Consider the following 17,885-nt stretch of genomic DNA (forward strand, 5'->3'; position numbering starts at 1 on the left):
AAAACTAGAACTTCTTCACTAGTACAGCAATTATATTTAAGTGCTGTTTCATTAGGTAGTATTGCAGTATAAAGGAAAATTAACGGTGACTTAGGAAATAGAAAGAATAAAACTGCAAACACACATGAAAAGCTCACTTTAATAATAAACATAAATAAATAAATAATAGCATGTTCCAAACATTTGGATACATATTAGTTGTATAAAAATTGCAACCTTAAGAATTACAATAGGTACAGGTACAGTACACTAAATGTTGCACTGATTTCCGATCGGATAGATACCCGTGATTAATCGCAACGCCTTGAAACACGTGATACAACTATTTCGACGTCTGTGCAGCTCAAATTGCATATCCATCGAGATGAAGGAAAACTGAGTTTTTCACTCGCCGGAGTTGTGTTCTGCGCATCTCAAATTCAGACCGATCGTGAAACGGTTGCTTTCAATGGCGTGGCGTGCTTTACGATTTATGGATTGATCTGCCATTTAAACCTATGGAAAAGTATCGATAAACGAGGTGCTCGCAGCGAACACCTTAAGAATCGATTATTCACCACAGCTTCAAATGGGGAACTATCGATAGCTCGCAAAGCACGCCACGCCACTGGTTTCTGGCAGTTTTCAATGATTCACCGACATGCGATTATTCGCCGCTCGGGTGAACCAGCGAACCCGTAAAACTTTTTAGACCAGAAAATCGTACTCTGCGGGTCCTTTTCATGGGACTAGGTCGGTTTCAGCCAGATCTGAGAACTTCCGATTTTGACCCCAACATTTTAGTCCATGTAACCGAATTATAAATGCCAGTGAATCTAAAAAAAACGTTCAAAAGCACCCGTCTCTCGCCTTTTTTACTTTTTTTGACGTTTTGCACGAACCCACTTATCAGGATCGGACTGGCTCACATTTCAGGGCGTAGACCCTTAGCCGGCCAAAGGAACGTAAAATGAAATTTTGCCTCGGGGGGGGGGGGGGGGGGGGGGCCGACGTAAAAGGCGGTCCAAATCACCAGAATTTTACGCTTTTTTACAAGTTCGAAGTTTATTTGGTAATCGCACAGAGAAGTTAAACATAAGTCTTTAAAACTGTGATTAAGGGCTGGCTTATTAATTTTCCATTCTAGATGTCTACTTACACCAAGCTTAAATCTTACTAACCGCAGAAGGAGGAAAGATTCTAAAACAATAAATAAAAAATAAATAACAGAAATAATACTCAAGATCCTTCCCGCAGAAGAGATTTTGTTTCATAGTAGATAGCAATCAGCATAATCTGAATACCGGCGAGGTATCCCCCCTAAACCAAGAAAATGTTGCGGGAAAAAGGTTAGATTTACTCCAATGAACATGATATAAAATTCAGACACCAAGCTATAATTATTTAAAGTTAAGCCCAAGATTAATGGAAATCAATAGATAACTCCTCCTACAATAGCAAAAATAATTCCTATTGATAAGACATAATGAAAATGCGCAACAACAAAATAAGTGTCATGCAAACACACATCTACAGAAGAGTTACCAAGAATAATTCCAGTTAATCCACCTATAGTAAATAAAAATAAAAATCCTGTAAATCAAAGGCCAAGAGGCCTGAATTTATTAGACTTTATTCCACCCAAAGTAGCAAGCCAACTGAAAATTTTAATTCCTGTGGGAACAGCAATGATTATAGTAGCTGAAGTGAAATAAGCTCGAGTATCTACATCTATCCCAACTGTAAATATATGATGACCTCAAACATGACACCTAGAATGTTTCTCCGTGATTTTTCATCTCTGTTAGCAGAGTATCTGGCATACAAATAAAGTTGTAACGTTCGATCGCTTCCCATCGAAATGATAAAATAGGAGCGGAAATTTTGAAACACCGCAATGTAGATACGTGATACTGTACTCTGACCATCGATATGTGATACGAACATCCGTAAAGCTTGAATAGGCATCAAGGCGATATCTTGTCACCAACGCGTCCGTTAATCAAGCGCTGCAAGTCAGTGCGCTGAAATTCAAAACGCCTTCAATTTTTTGAACGCAATATGGACATCCGTCGAGGTTGTATAGTTGTATCAAGGCGCCGTTGTCAGCGCGTCCTAGTCTTCTTGTTACGGACGAATAAAATCGGTGCGAAAAGAGCCGAAATGCCTTCAGTTTTCTACTTTCCGATGACCAAAATGAGAGACCACGTATCTCCGTTTGCGACGTTGCAGATTACTTGTCAAAATCTATTTTTTCTTCCGATAACTAGTCAACGTAGAATGTTTCTCCGTGATTTTTCATCTCTGTTAGCAGAGTATCTGGCATACAAATTAAGTTGTAACGTTCATCGAAATTATAAAATAGGAGCGGAAACTACTCTGCGGAACCTACTCTGTCTACTGGCACGTGGACCAAATCCTCCTTGACGAAATGTCCTAGAACCCAGCTTGAGCCATCGCGCCTTCAATTTTGCAGATGCAACACAGACATCCAGCAAGCACGAATAGTTGTATCTCTGCCCCGTCTTCCAATTTGCTTAATTTACGTATCGTGTTAGTTTCGTATGTCTCATTGGTAGTATGGTGCTTCGAGTTCTACGTGCGTGCGTACGCAACAAAGCCGAAAGTAGGATGTGCCCTAATCAATTATCATTTTGAAAAAAAAAAAAAAAAAAAAAAAAAAATGTTAGAGGTGTCTGAAACGATTAAAAGGGCGCACGTCTGAAAATTGACTGTAGTACCTCTTCTGAGAGAATGCCCATGGCTGATGAGGAAGGAGGGTGGTGAAGCGTCTCTATATTACCAAAAAGGTGAAAATTTCGAAGAAATGAATTTTTTACCGATCTTAGAAATTTTATGTATAGGTATTTTGACACTTGACAAAAGTTGGAGAGCTATTTTGATTTCCTTCCTTAATGACGCTCATCGTTCTCTTTTCAAAAACTATGATCGAGAAGAATTTGCATTGCCTCAAAGCTAATTTTACGACGGAGAGGGACCAATTTTTCGCGTAATAGCGAATTCTAAAAGCGTAAAGCGCAATAGCGTAAGTTTGCACTTTATTTAATCGAATGTGTGCTGGTGAGTGAAATAATTGTCATTCATTACAGCTCGATTAAACCAGTATGTCCCAATTTTTCACATTCTCTTCTTCAAAATATTGAGCTACGGATACAAAATCTGAATTCAAGAAATAAAAAAAAGAACCAAAACATCAATTTTTCAGCATTTCTGTTGGCCAAGGCGCCTCTATGAGGACTTATTTCCGGTTTCTGGTTCCAGGATGTCTAGGACCTCGATTCACCACTATCATGCGTACGAGGACCTTACTTTACTCTCCTTTTCTATTCTCCCGTTCGTTGATGAAATTTCCGCATTTTTACTCGGTCATAATTTTTTTCTCTCAGCCTATTTTGCTATATCTGGCAGAGGAGTGCGTCTTTGATGCATCAGAGGGGCGTATCTGCCAATGGCAGATTGGCCCTATGGCCAGTTCGACTCTGCCGATTATCCGTTGATTGTGAGCTCCAACGCACTCGTAGAATATTCTAGACCTGAACATCGGACTCAGCGGGTCATTTCCAAGGGGACCAGCTTCGCATTTCAGCCGGATCGGAGAACTTTCGATTTTGACCCCAAAATTTTAGTCCATGTAACCCCTGTCAATTTTTCCCGATTTTGGCGAAGAAAAAATTTGTTCGAGATTAGTGTCGAATCCTACGTAGTTTGAAGCGTAGAATCGATTGAGCATGGTCTCGGGGCTCGGCGAAGCTCTCTGAGCCGAGGAACGGTGAAAAACGAGTGTTATTGACCAATCGGTAAAAGTTGATCAAATGCTGGTTTTTCGGCGAACACTCGGTCCAGCGGGATCGTGGAGCTTTTTGGACCTGAAAATCGAACTCAGCGGATCATGTTCAAGAGGACTAGCTTGTTAACAGCCCGATCGAAGAATACTTTCGATTTTGACCTGGAAAAGTTAATCCATGTAACCCCTGTCGATTTTTCTCGTTTATTTTGGCAAAGAAAAAAAACTTCGAGATTAGTGTCGAATCCTACTTAGTATGAGACATAGAATCGATTGCGATTGATCCCGAGACTCGCCGGAGCTCCTTGAGCCGAATACCGAGTGTTTCTGACCGTTTTTGACTGTTTTTGACCGTTTCGCACACATCCTCTTATGCGCTGATTGTGAACTCCGATGAACTCGTGGAGCATTTTAGAAACTATAGCAAATAGAAGCGGCACAAGAAATAATTATAATTGAAATAACGCGAAAATGTAAAGACACCAGAAAGGATATATCGACGGCTTCAGTCGACATCACTGGCATGATGCCAGCGCGGAACGCGCTTTGGCGCCTACAAACCTAAGGGGATACTTCAAGCATTGCGTAATGCCTGAAGTATCCCCTTAGGTTTGTAGGCGCCGCTTGGTCAGGTTGTTCCGCGCCGGCAGCATGCCGCGCCGCTCCGCTCTGTTATGTTCTAATATTTAAACTCGCGGAGTCAGCGTTTTTCAGCTCATGGTTTTGAAATGTTTGCATACTCTGCATGGATTTATTCTCAGTTGTATCGATGAAAAAAAAAAATTCATTTTCAATCAAAGGTGTAAGTTGGCAAGCACATAACTCGGTTTGCGACGTCGCAGACTTCCTGTCATACTTCATTTTTTGAACGGAAAACTACTCAACAGCAATTCTCGCCTCGATGCCTCGATTTTTCTTCTTTGATGTGCGAAGAAAATTCTGCATAAACTTCAAGGAATGATGCCAATTTGTTTTCCTTTAAAAAAGTAACATTGAGGCGGAGATATGTGATTGCGGACTTACGCCGCCGATATGTGTTGCTTCTAGTTTTATTACAGGCTCATAATGCTGCAAATACACCTAAACAGCATGTCGAGGTATGTCCATCAACCACTGTCAATAAGCGTGACAAAGTTCTGTGCAACGGCTTCAGTCCATTGAAGGGGGCCTGAGGTACGCGAAAAAAGCTCTACGGTTTTCGGTGACTTCCCGATTTTTTTTCGATTATAGTCTCTTGCTGGCAGATAGACGTCATCTTCAACAGCACGTTTATGCAGTTAACTCAAAACTGTCAAAAATTGAGATACGCAATTATGCACTTTCAACATCGATATACGGTTGTTTTTAATTCGCCTTCAACTGCGCACGTAGCAATTGTTGTAACGAATACGTTATGCGTGCTGATCTCAGCTAATTACATACTTGACTCTCTGAAGGCGTTCTATGTGCGAGAGCAATTCGCCTTCAGTTGCGTCTGCAGCAATTGTTGTTACGAATATGTTGTGCGTGCTGATTTTTGCGCATTACATACTCGACTCTCTGAAGGCGTTTTATGTGCTCAAGTAAAGCACCCTGTTGGGAAAACAACAGAAGTGAGATTAAATGAATCATCCAATCCTTACTTCGTTCGTTCTCCGACAGACTGCGCTACTTGCGCACATAAAACGCCTTCAGAGAGTCAAGTATGTAATGAGGTGAAATCAGTACGCACAACATATTCGCAACAACAATTGCTGCAGACGCAGTAGAAGGCGAAAAATAAAAACGTGAACCGATCATCTCCGATTCAATTGACAAGCAAATAAAAAAAGCTGGTCAAAATCAGTAGAAAACTTGCATTTACTATGAAAATTTCAATGTACAATATCTCGAAATCAGGATCAGCCAAGATTTTGATTTTTCTCGATTTTAAGTCCACACGTACCATAGACCAAACATAAATAAAAAAGGAAACATAAAATGAAATGAAAAAAAACCGGTTAAGGGTAGAATTATTAACAGAAAATCCACCTCAGACTCAGTAAACAATTGTTTCACCTAACTCCGGAACACTGCCTTGCTAAGGAAAAACGCCGCATGAACCTTCAGGCGTTGCCAAATTTCCATCGATAAAACACAAATTTCCAGGTACACTTATGAATATTTTTATTCCAATTTTTCTGATAATTTTGCTCGCAATTCCACCGAAAAGTCCTGAAAATTTAAAGGAAAGATATTCATAACTTTTTTAAAAAATGAACATTTTATCGAAGGAAATATGGCAACTCTCGAATGTTCATACGGCGTCCTTCCTTAGCACGGCAGAATAGACCCTGGAATACTCTGCAAACCGTTTTTGGGTGCATTTTTATCGCATGTTTTGTTTGCTTCAAGACCACTGTGCTTGGTAATTGAAAGTCATCCGCATTAATCACTTTTGCTGCAGAAAGTAGGTCTCAAATTTTGGATCAGTACTCGCGAACCTCTCTAAAAATGTTATATAAAACAGGTCGACTTTCTAACGCCTTCCAGGGCCACGCACACAACCCTTCACGCCCTGTTCTGCGTTTTGGAAAAACACACTGGTAGGCGGAGCCTATCCTTGCCTCAACGAAAGGGTTGGTGAACGGAAGGGGTGGTCTTCAGAGCCCCCAAAATGAAAACAATACAAGTGTTGCTATATTATTCGAGCATCGCTGAATAATGAACTCTCATAACGCCCACAGACTATTCAATGATTGAATTTTACGCGGCGCCGAACTTTCAAGCAACCCTGCGACGAGAAATTTGATAATAACAAAGCCAAGGATCAGATTCTTCCAAAGTTGCCAGCTTGCGTACATAAACCTGACCAATTTGCGTTGAGTTAAACAGGAGTTGTGCTGAATTTTCAGCACAATCTGCTAACGGTGGTCAGTCTTCTGAATCCCACGGCACAACGATACTGCCTCCCGATCAGTTTAACTGTGCTTTGCAATTAGGAACTATAATGTCTAGCTCATACATAAAAAAACAAATCTACATAGGAAAAATAATGGCACATGTGTTGCTCATATAACGAGCCAGACATTTTAGTTCTTAACCGCAAAATGTAGTCCAATTAATTATTTCGAAGTTTTTCGCATCCACAGACTCACAAATTTACAGGTTAAATTGTGTTTGAAATAGGTCTGAAGCAAGTAGACTAAATTTTGCAATTAGGAACACTATAATCTCTTAAGGAACAACGTATGTTCATTAGTTTTCCTATGCATTTAAGTGTTTTTACAGATGAGCCAGAAATCGTAGTTCCAAATTGCATTTTATTTAAAAAAGAATCTGGAACTCTGATTGGCTCCTGCTTTCACTGATCATCGGCATCACTCAAAATTCATCAATTCATTGGATGAATGATATTCGATCGCGAAAATTCGCTTGGAGTACACTAGAAAAAAAACACATTGGATCTAGAGTCCAGACTCTTGAAAACATTGACAAGAAAAAGGACTCTTGATTCAATCAGATTTAAGCTTAAATCAAAAGGAAATACACTCAAATTAAGAGGCTTGGTTCTTGATTTAAGCTTAAATCTGATTGAATCAAGAGTATTTTTTCTTGTCGATGTTTTTAAGAGTCTGGACTCTAGATCCAATGTTTTTTTTTCCAGTGTGAATGATATTCGATCGCGAAAATTCGCTTAGAGTACATGGATTGCATTTTGCAAAAAGGAACCAGAAGAATTGCGATGATGCTAAGATTGTGCATTTTCATCCTTTGCAATAAAATTACTGAAACCATGAAGAAATGTGAAATTTACAATGTAATTTTATCTTAAATTTACAGTTTTTAGCGAGTAAAATAGAAACTGTTAATGGATAATTAGGTTTTTCTTCCAAGACAAAAGAAGTTGCACAATCTTAGCAACATCGCAATGCTCCTGGTTCCTTTTTGCAAAATGCAATCCATATGACGTCTCGGTAGGAAACGCAAATCCACCGGATTCGAGAGCGTTGAATAAATAACAAGAAATCAAGCGAAGAACCGGCGCGATGGACAGGGATCGGGGATGAGGGGGGGGGGGTGACGGAAGGCGAGGCGCCAACACGTGGTTGATAATGACACGAGGGGCATCGACGGGAGGGGCGGGGGGCGGGGCGCCAAGTCGCGTGCTCGCGATGATGGAGCACTCGACGTGGGCGCTCGGTGCGGTGGCTCCGGGGCGTCGAATTGTTGATTGTAATTACGAATCGGATCCGCGTCGATGACATCTTGATAACAGACGCCCGCGACCACATGCTCGAGCCATCCATCTCGAGCATGAGAACGGCGGCTTTGTTTTTTGGGGCGGCGGCCGGCGCGTCGACTCCGGATCGGTCCCTTGGTTATGATTCGTGATTTGTAAATTGTAGCGAGCACCGAGACGAGATTCGTGGGATCAACGGCTCATCAAAGGCGAATTAAGAAATGGAAGTCACACGGCAAAAGATGATATGGATTGCATTTTGAAAAAAAAGAACCACTATCATTGCAATGATGCTAAGATTGTGCAACTTCATCTTTTGCAATAAAATTGCGGAAATCGTGAAAAACTATGAAATTTAGATGGTAATTTTTGTCTTAAATTTACAGTTTTTAGCGAGTAACGTCGTGTGTTTTGAGTAACGTAGAAAAACTATTAAAGGGTAATCGGGTTTTTCCTCCAAGACAAAAGAAGTTGCACAATCTTAGCAACATTGCAATGCTAGTGGTTCCTTTTTGCAAAATGTCATCCATATTGCTGATTTAACAATTTTGTAGTTAAGAGAAGTGTTCGGCATGTTTCAACAGGGCTGGATTAAAGGGGTGGTCATATGAGCCGCGGCCCATCACGGCAAATTTAGGGGGCGGCAAATTTTGCAATTTTTTTAAATGTTGGTATGAAAAAATTGGATTCAGAAAAAAATTACAATCGAGAAAAGGTGACACAATCTCTCATTTCCTGAGAGTATAGTAATTTCTAATTTTGTCATATTTCGGTGGTACAAGAGACAGCTACAGCAACTTTAATTAGTCGAGTTAAGAGAGAAACCAAACACGCAATTTGGCCTGGAACGGCGCGGCGCAGAGAGCAATGATGACGAGAACTTGAGATGAACAGGAGAAACCCTCGGCGCGGCGGTCGGCATGTAACATATATCAGCGCCTACAAGACTGCATGAATACTTCACGCATTGCGTCAAACGCAGTGCGGTCAGCGTGAAACGCATAGCGCCTACAAGACTGCGTGAATACTTCACGCATTGCGTCAGACAGTGCGGTCGGGAGGTTGTAAATTCCGCCGATTTTATTTTTCTGGAGTGTAAATTCCGCCGATTTATCATTCCCCCGATTTGTGAATTCCGCCGATATGACGTCCACCCAAAATGTAAATTCCGCCGGTCAATGTTTTTGAAACAGGATTTGTAAGTAGTGCAAATTTGCTTACCTCTATGTCTATGAGTTGAAGTCGGAGAGGAGAGCGTAGAAAATAAACATTTAGGGTGTAGAGAGCCCCACGTCAAAAAATAAAACAAAAAAGAGACCCATGTCGTAAGAAGACCAACAGTTTTTCACTTTTTCACTGTGCTGAAACGGTATGAAACTGTTTTAACAAATTTGAAACGGTCTTGGTGAATTTTAAATTTCATAATTGCATTGTCTACGTGTGCTTTTTGCCTTTTGACGTCTGACCGAAGCTTGGCTGGAGACCCGACACTTTGAATCCGGACGTACACTTCCAATTGTTAGGCGAGTAAAGCTTCAACGAACAACGCGATAAGCACTCCAAGTTTGTTTCGGTAGTAAAAATTATCACATTATTAACCGTGTCATTTAATTGTAAAATACACTCTCCCCTCGCCGTTAAAAGTTCCAAATTTTCCACGATTGCGTGTGCCTCGAACTTATTTTTCGGCAACACCGAACCCGATTTTCGCCGCTCGCACGCGTTTTCCACTGCTTTTCGTTTAACTTGCGCCGAAATTTTCCCTCTTTGCAGCTTTTTTTCGTTCACTTTTTCATGATCATGCGTTCCTTTAAAGTCCGAAATTTCTGGCACATTCATGTACATTCCGCGTTCCGTCCCAAACCATCCGCTATCAGTTTTACTGATATCATCAAAGTGCAACTCCTCGGCTTCGAGCGCAGATCTACCTTCAAACAGATAACATCTTAACTTGATGCTCTTGCCGAATATGAGTGCCGTTCCAAAAACATTTTCCTTTTCCTCCATCGGCGGAATTTACACTCGCTCGGTGGCACCTATCGGCGGAATTTACACTTTCGAGGGATGGAAAATCGGCGGAATTTACCCATTTTCGGCGGAATTTACTAGCGCCCGTGCGGTCAACAGCGGGCGGCGCACTATGGTCCACAGACCCTATTTAACGGAACTTTAGTCAAATTTTGAGGGTGGAAAAAATTAAAGTTTGGCACTACAGTTTTATCATACATACTCTCATGGATCGTCACCTAAGTTTTCATCGACTAATAATGATTTATAAGATTGTGACGGACCCTAACAACAGAGCGCGCGGTAGGTCTTCATTAGCTGATTGTGAGCCGCATTCGGTGGTGCGTTACAGGGTGTTTATTTTACCGAGTTACGCCTCATCTATGTAAATTTTTGGGCAACATGGATCCACCTGATGGCAAGTGACTTCCTTTTCACCCCGTTTCATTAATTTTGAACCGAAATTTGTATGCTTTTGAACGCTCCAAACATACGCCAAAAAATGCTAGAAATCAGTGAAATTCGTAATTTTTAGGAAGCTCTAACTTTTTTTTAATTCTAGTTAATGCTTTGCGGATTGAAAAATCTTGTTCAACATATCCTTGACTTTAAAATGATGCCAATTTAAATTGCGCCTTTTTGCGCCTAACGGTCGAAATTAATTTTTTTCGGAGTGCACCTCCGTACATCAAAATGTGGAATATTCCATGCATTTTTGGCGTTTTTGCGACTGTTAAATTTTTTCTAGGTACAAAATAAAAGTATTCCGATGTATTTTGATCTACTGAGTCCGAAAATGACCTTTGTTTTTTCTTATCACCTCTCACTTTTCCGAAAAAGCAACTTTTTCCCGGGAAAATGAGCAATTTTGACGTATTTTTGTCATAATTGCAATTCATGTTGATAAATTATACTGGACCCGTGATAAAGAGATTCTGTCATGTATATTAAGCTGCTAAATCCGAATATGACATAGGTTTTGGTTTATCACCCTCCAGTTCTCCGATAATGCCGATTTTTCCGCGCCTTTTGGGTAAAACCTTTCCCGGACTCTAAGTGTGTTAAAAATACGGTTTAAAATTGATTTCGATGTTTGATATATCGATTCTTATGTATTTTGACTTGCTAAACCCGAATATGACCTTAGATTTTTCCTATCACCCCTCATTATCCCGGAAAATTCAATTTTCCTCGGAGAACGAGCTTTTTTGGTATTTTTGCGACGATTTTCCGTATTCTGAGGAAAACGGGGGGTTGTAAGAGGCAATTTGAGGTCGAACTCCGGTTGAATGTTTCTTAAGACGTCAGAGAAGACCTAAAGAGGAACTTGGAAAATCGCTACAACTCCATAGAATAGGAAAATTGGCGCAAAAATACCGAAAAAGCTCGTTCTCCGAGGAAAATTGAATTTTCCGGGATAATGAGGGGTGATAGGAAAAATCTAAGGTCATATTTGGGTTTAGCAAGTCAAAATACATAAGAATCGATATATCAAACATCGAAATCAATTTTAAACCGTATTTTTAACACAAGAGTCCGGGAAAGGTTTTACTCAAAAGGCGCGGAAAAATCGGCATTATCGGAGAACTGGAGGGTGATAAACCAAAACCTATGTCATATTCGGATTTAGCAGCTTAATATACATGACAGAATCGCTTTACCACGGGTCCAGTATAATTTATCAACATGAATTGCAATTATGACAAAAATACGTCAAAATTGCTCATTTTCCCGGGAAAAAGTCGCTTTTTCGGAAAAATGAGAGGTGATAAGAAAAAACAAAGGTCATTTTCGGACTCAGTAGATCAAAATACATCGAACTAGTACTATTTAGTACCTGGAAAAAATTTTACCTACATGTTGCAGAGGTCAACAGTCGCAAAAACACCAAAAATGTCCATTTTTCCGGGTAAAATCGGCTTTTCCGGAAAATTTAAGGGTGATGGACCAAAACGGAGGTCATATTCGGATTTACCGCCTAAAAATAAATGAGAATAGTCTGATCTCGACAGAGAGACACTTTTGTTATTATTTTTATACATGTCAAAATAGGGTGGAAAAAATCTTCAGTCTTAAAAGCGCCAGAAATCACATTTGAGGTTAAGTTTCTCGGTCAGGATGTTAATATTTTGTTAAACTAAGATGTAAAATGAAATCAGCGACCCAAAAAACATGAGATCCAACACCTTTTATAACGGTGCAGGGCATTTTCGAATAAAGTTCCGTTAAATCCAGTCTGTGGACCATAGTGCGGCGTGAAACGCAAAGCGCCTACAAGACTGTGGGAATACTTTACGAATTGCGCCAAACCTATTGCGGTTAGCGCAGGGCGGCGGCGGAAGTTAAAATTATTAAATCACATTGTTCTTTCATACTTTTCTTGTTTATTTCTTCAAATGGAAGACCTCTCTCACACAGAGATAGGTATACGGAACTTAACTTTTGGGCAAAGTTCTGTGAACTTTTGCTGGTAGTGTTGACAGGGTTTTCGCAAATAATGTGTCCAACAAGAATGAACGCGTCTAATGCACCCTCTCCCTTTGGCACGTTCACTTAATGGTTTTTATTGATGTTTCAAAACGAATGATAAGGGGCGGCAAAATACAGGCAGCCCATGGGCGGCAAGTTGGTAAATCCGGCCCTGTGTTTCAATGCGGATTTTACAATAAAAACAATGCTAATTGGACGTATTTCTATCAAACCGATTTATGTGGAGGTGAGATATATGAGCTGTGCTCGTCAGTTCTCTGGCCGTAAGAGTGAATGAGAATAATAAAGCGCCAGTGACGTCAACGGAGATGGATGCCATCGTGCAGCTCGCCTCGTTGGTCATTAACTCATGAGCCCTGTTCGCAACGCTCTCGTGCCATGCCCGCGGCTCATATATCCCGCATTCAGTTGGCACATAGTTCCCTTTGCTGAATTTAAAATCCTGCTTTCCCAATTCTTCAAAAGGAATCACGCCCACTGACCACATTGTTTCTTATCCAGCTTTCTAGAGCACACCCCATATTTCTCACCTGCACATAGTTCTGTTTGATAGAAATACATCCATTTAACCATCTCGGTGGTTAAATTAGCTTTCAACAATTGGGAAACGTGCATTTGAAACAAATCGGACATATTTTTTAACAATGTTATGGTTAAATAATAAGCAATCGATTTTTTCCGTGTGTGTATGATGAAACACCAAACTCTGGGCTGATTATTGAAATTGACAGACAAAGCCTATTGACAAAGAGAGCAGAGGGAAAATGAAGTCTGTGACGACTCTTATGGTTGGGTCTGAAAAGAAAGTCCGGTTGTATCATGCAGTTTCTTGACAAGCAACTATTCAGCCTCTTGCATTGTCATTGAAGAATACCCGTTCAATTGAAGGCGCAATGACTGAGTTAAAATCTCGATTGCGACGAATAGGTTGTCATTTTTACTAAAATTCAGTTATTGATGATCCTTGATCCCTTAAACACTTTATTATAAGAAAAATCGACGGTGTAAGTCAGCAATCACATAACTCGGTTTGCGACGTCGCAGACTCCTGTCATACTTCATTTTTTTTAAAACGGAAAACTATTTAACGGCAATTCGTTAAAATTACCGTGAAGTTTCTTCTCTTTGCGAAAAAAAATTTGCAAAAACTCCTGGGAATGATATCAATTATTTCTTCTTTCATAAACATAACATAACGTTTAACATAACACATGTTTTAGAATAACATAGAGGCGAAGATTTTCAGACACCGCAAACGAGTTATGTGATTGCCGACTTACACCGTCAAAATATAGATTTTATCCAAATTTACGCACCTTGGTCACTTAAGGATTCAGGCCTACGATGGTTACTTCACTACATTCAGAGCCCGAATTTTTCAAGAATTAACGGATTGGGAAGCGAGGTTTAATGGCAAAAGAATCCAAACAGATGAACCGACATGGGCGAGAGTATCGAGAACACGAGAGAGCATGCAGAGAACCCGAAACGAGAGATGGCATGTAAATAAGGACACACGAATCGTTTGTCCGCAAAAGCCGAGAGCGGAGGAGGGACCCATTATCTTACTCGGCTTGTAATTGCTATTTTCATTTCCAATTGCGTGACTGTTACGATTGTCAAACCAGGAGTTGTCGCTTGTTGTGATGAAAGTCCACCTTTTCCATTGAGAAAACCACTACAAACTTGATTTTGAAATAAGTTTAAATGCATTATATCGAGGGTCAAACTCTCAAACCACGTATCTCAATTTCATCGGCGTAAGTCCGCAACCACGTATCTAGATTGCGACTAGAAGTGTGAGCGTAAAAAGACTACGATAAATACTTGATTGTATACGGATAAACCATTTTACGGTTTCCCAGCTGGCAGAGCATTGCGAGTTCACGTCTCGCGTCATCGCGCCTTCAATTTTGCGTACGCAACACGGACATCCATTAAGTATGTATAGTTGTATCTCTGCGCCGCATCGACTCTAGTGATCTTTCTGCACTATTTTTTCTGATTGTGTTTGTTTCCATTTGTCTTATTTGAAGAGGTGCTTCAAGGGCTATAAGGACTATAAGGTAGGCTGATTCGCTCGTAATAAATCACTACTTTACATAGCCTCAGTTGTTTTCTTCTTTTTTTGTAAACAACTACTTCACCGCACGTTGTTTTTGAGAACGGGGTCAGATTTCACGAGTGTATGAGGGATTTTTATGAGACGTCTAGCAAAGATTACAGGGCAACAGTGGCGTGGCGAGAATTGCGATCTATCGATTGTTATGCCATTTAAACCTACGGTAAAGAATCAATTATTAAGGTGTTCGCTGCGAATACCCTGTCTATCGATCCTTTTCCATGGTTTAAATGACATAACAATCGATATATCGCAAAGCACACCACGCCACTGCAGGGTAAACACAAAAAGTGACGCCTAAGAGTCTTGGACTAAGGTGACATTAAAGTGCTTCTGGCTTTTTCCTGCTACCATTCAATGTTTATTCAGATCACCATGACTTTAGTTCGTGTTGGCTGTGTAACATGCACGATTGTGATCGTAACTTCGTTTTGAGAAATCAGGTCAGTTAAATTATAACAACCCATAAAATTATTAGAAGCTGTCTTGCTGTTTTAATGGCTGAGAAGCTCATTCCACAATTTTCTAATTTTTTCACTTCATTAATTTGATAGTTTTTCGAAGAGAGATCACTTTTTAATGTCCTCTTTGTCGTATGTCTTATGGTTAAATAAGTTTATTTCTTTTATTGATTCTTTCACTTATTACACAATTTTATTCATTCTTCTATACTTATGCAGGTTTTTCAACTGTATTCCGTGTATTTCGCAATTTACCAGTTAATTTTCGTTTTACCTTTATATATCTACCTACTATAGAATAATTCAGTGCTCGAAAAGGAATTAATCCAATTTAACTAGTTATATAATCATTCAACTATAGAGAAAGTTTGTAGAGCTCAAATTACAATTTTTAACATTAACCAAATTCTTGAGACTTTGACCGATTCATTGCCTACCCGGAATGTTCTACAAACATTACTTAATCGTTTTCCTTTGCATCTTGACGGATTGTATTCTTTTGTGCCCTTGGGAGAGCCAGCAATATTTTGATGAACTTACACAGTCTCTGACAACACTGGCGTTCAAAGCGTGTCACAATTCAATTTTACAATCAAAGCAAACATTGCTTTATATTGTGGATTTCAATTCTAGTCCGTCAGTTCAACCTTTAATTCAACTTTTACACGACGGCTCGATCCAAACGGTTTTGATAAACGAGCCAAGTAAATTGGCAGAAATAACAAAATCCAGTCAGAGAAAAAATATAATCTTCTTCCTGAATGACATTGGGGAGTTATTGAGCTTAGTGCTGGAGTCAGCCTCGGAAAATTGGACGGGATGCAATCGGGAAAATTCAACTGCGATGAAAATTGCGAACGCGTCCCATTCTGCAGTCGGAGCAGAATACGGTGGGTGTAATTCCAGGCAGTGGTTACCTCGGTACTGCATTCAAGTTGATGGTGTACCACTAGAAGTATATCCCAATGAAGCTTGTGATAAAGAGGTGAGGATATCGTCCGATGAACTTACGGATGTCTCAATTTTGTCGGAGCAAACTTTCGATTTGACCCGTGGATTATACATCAACAAAATTTGGAACTCGAACAACTACCTAATTTTCATACTACACGGGTCGGTAAGGAGGAATTTGGTACGCGCGGATGAACTCTCATCAAGGCTCCCAATTGTTCAAGGATTGAAAAACGGGACCTTTAATACGCCCAAGGCGTGCGCATCGGTAAAAACGTTTACTTTCAAATTTTTTTGGCGCTTCTTTCATGGAATAAAAACGGTAATCTGTGACAGTAAAGGCTGCGATAGGTTCGACCCGTTTACAGAAAATATTCTGTCGTACAGTGGGGCAGATGATGAGACTTATTTCGACTTTTCTTGGAAGGACATGCGAGGTAAATCCCTCGGATTCATAACCATAGATTACTGCGGTACGGAGGGAGTTGGCAATCATATATATACTGAGATACATTGGGATTTACTTCTTGTCGACCTTTTGACATACCTCGAAAAGTCACTAAACTTTCGTGTAATGTGGAAAGAGCATCACCTCAGCAGATACTTTTTTAATCCTGACTACAATAATGGCGAGTTCAGGATTACCTTAGACATAGGTCAGAAGTATGGAGTCACTTTGCACGCGCTAAGTTTGTTCAGAGCTTTGAGAGTAGCCGATCCATCCGCCAAATTCGATTTTTCTATCGGCGTTGACTCTTCCGTCTTTTCCGTATTGACCCCTCACAGTAAGTTCGTGCCGCAGTATTTACTGATCTTACGAGCTTTCACACTTACAACCTGGATCTTTATTCTTTTCACGATCGGGACTTTTGTTTTGGCACAGTACATTTTCCAACGCTCCCAGTGCGCGTCGTTTCGGCGCTTCTACTCAGAGGCAGAGATCAGTTCGTACGAAGGTACCCTAGTAGCAAAACCACAGAAGGAAAAGATAAATATTATGTACAAAAGTTAATTTTTTTTATATAATGCATGCATACAAAAGTGTTAAAAGTGAACATTTTTATGTAACCATTATATAAAAAAATGTAATAATTTTCGTGAGCTTTTCGCGAACATACTAAAAATTCCTCTAATTCGCGTAAAGCTCACGAAAATGATGACCTATTTTTTTATATAATCGTTACATAAAAATGTTCACTTTTAACACTTTCGTATGCATGCGTTATATAAAAAAATAAAAAATGTGTGTATAAAAAAAAATTACCTTATCTAGCTTTTATCATTTTTCATATATTACGGCCAGGTCTGAACTTTGATTTTTTTTTATATAAGCGTTACACATTTTTTATATAAAAAAATCATTTAGATAACAGATATGTTTTTTTTATACTTTTTTTAGAAAAACAAAAATTTGTTCTGCTACTAGGGTACTTCGTCTTTGTTGACTGTTTACTCTTATTTCATGTGCGGGAACCCACCAACTTTGCTCCTGGGTCGCTTTCACACCGGCAAGATCCTTTTCCTGATCTTCAGTTTCGCTGCAATCATCATCTCGACGGTTTTCTCGAGTAACATGACCACGCTACTGACCAAACAAGTTCGGTACCCGGAAATCGATTCCATGAACGACTTGGTGGAGGCTGATATTTTTATCCAAACGACGAGCATAGTAGCCACTTCGATGTTAGAGCTACAAGAAGCGATCGTTGCTAAACTAACGGATAGCCTACATGCCATTATGGCTTTCTTAAATATTGAGGCGATCCACAACCAAGAGATAGCTGTGTATTACGTGGATCCTACTTCGAATTTATCCATGGGAACGGACACTGACGACTACTTGCTGAAAACCATAGAAAACGCGCATGC

The 17,885-nt window shown here is 39.9% G+C and overlaps 2 protein-coding genes and 1 pseudogene across 2 annotated transcripts in view; all 3 read right to left on the reverse strand.

The window, feature by feature from the left end:
- The window catches only part of LOC109032724 (cathepsin B-like cysteine proteinase 6), a 361,957-nt gene that overhangs the window by 183,779 nt on the left and 160,293 nt on the right, over window positions 1-17,885 (reverse strand). The gene's annotated exons all lie outside the window — the stretch shown is intronic.
- LOC109032665 (uncharacterized) overlaps window positions 1-17,885 on the reverse strand; it is a 60,207-nt gene that overhangs the window by 5,450 nt on the left and 36,872 nt on the right. The gene's annotated exons all lie outside the window — the stretch shown is intronic.
- LOC109032792 (cytochrome c oxidase subunit 1-like) lies at window positions 91-16,904 on the reverse strand (annotated as a pseudogene).

Source organism: Bemisia tabaci, chromosome 7, assembly GCF_918797505.1.
Source record: "Bemisia tabaci chromosome 7, PGI_BMITA_v3".
In the NCBI taxonomy this organism is placed as follows: Eukaryota; Metazoa; Arthropoda; class Insecta; order Hemiptera; family Aleyrodidae; genus Bemisia; species Bemisia tabaci.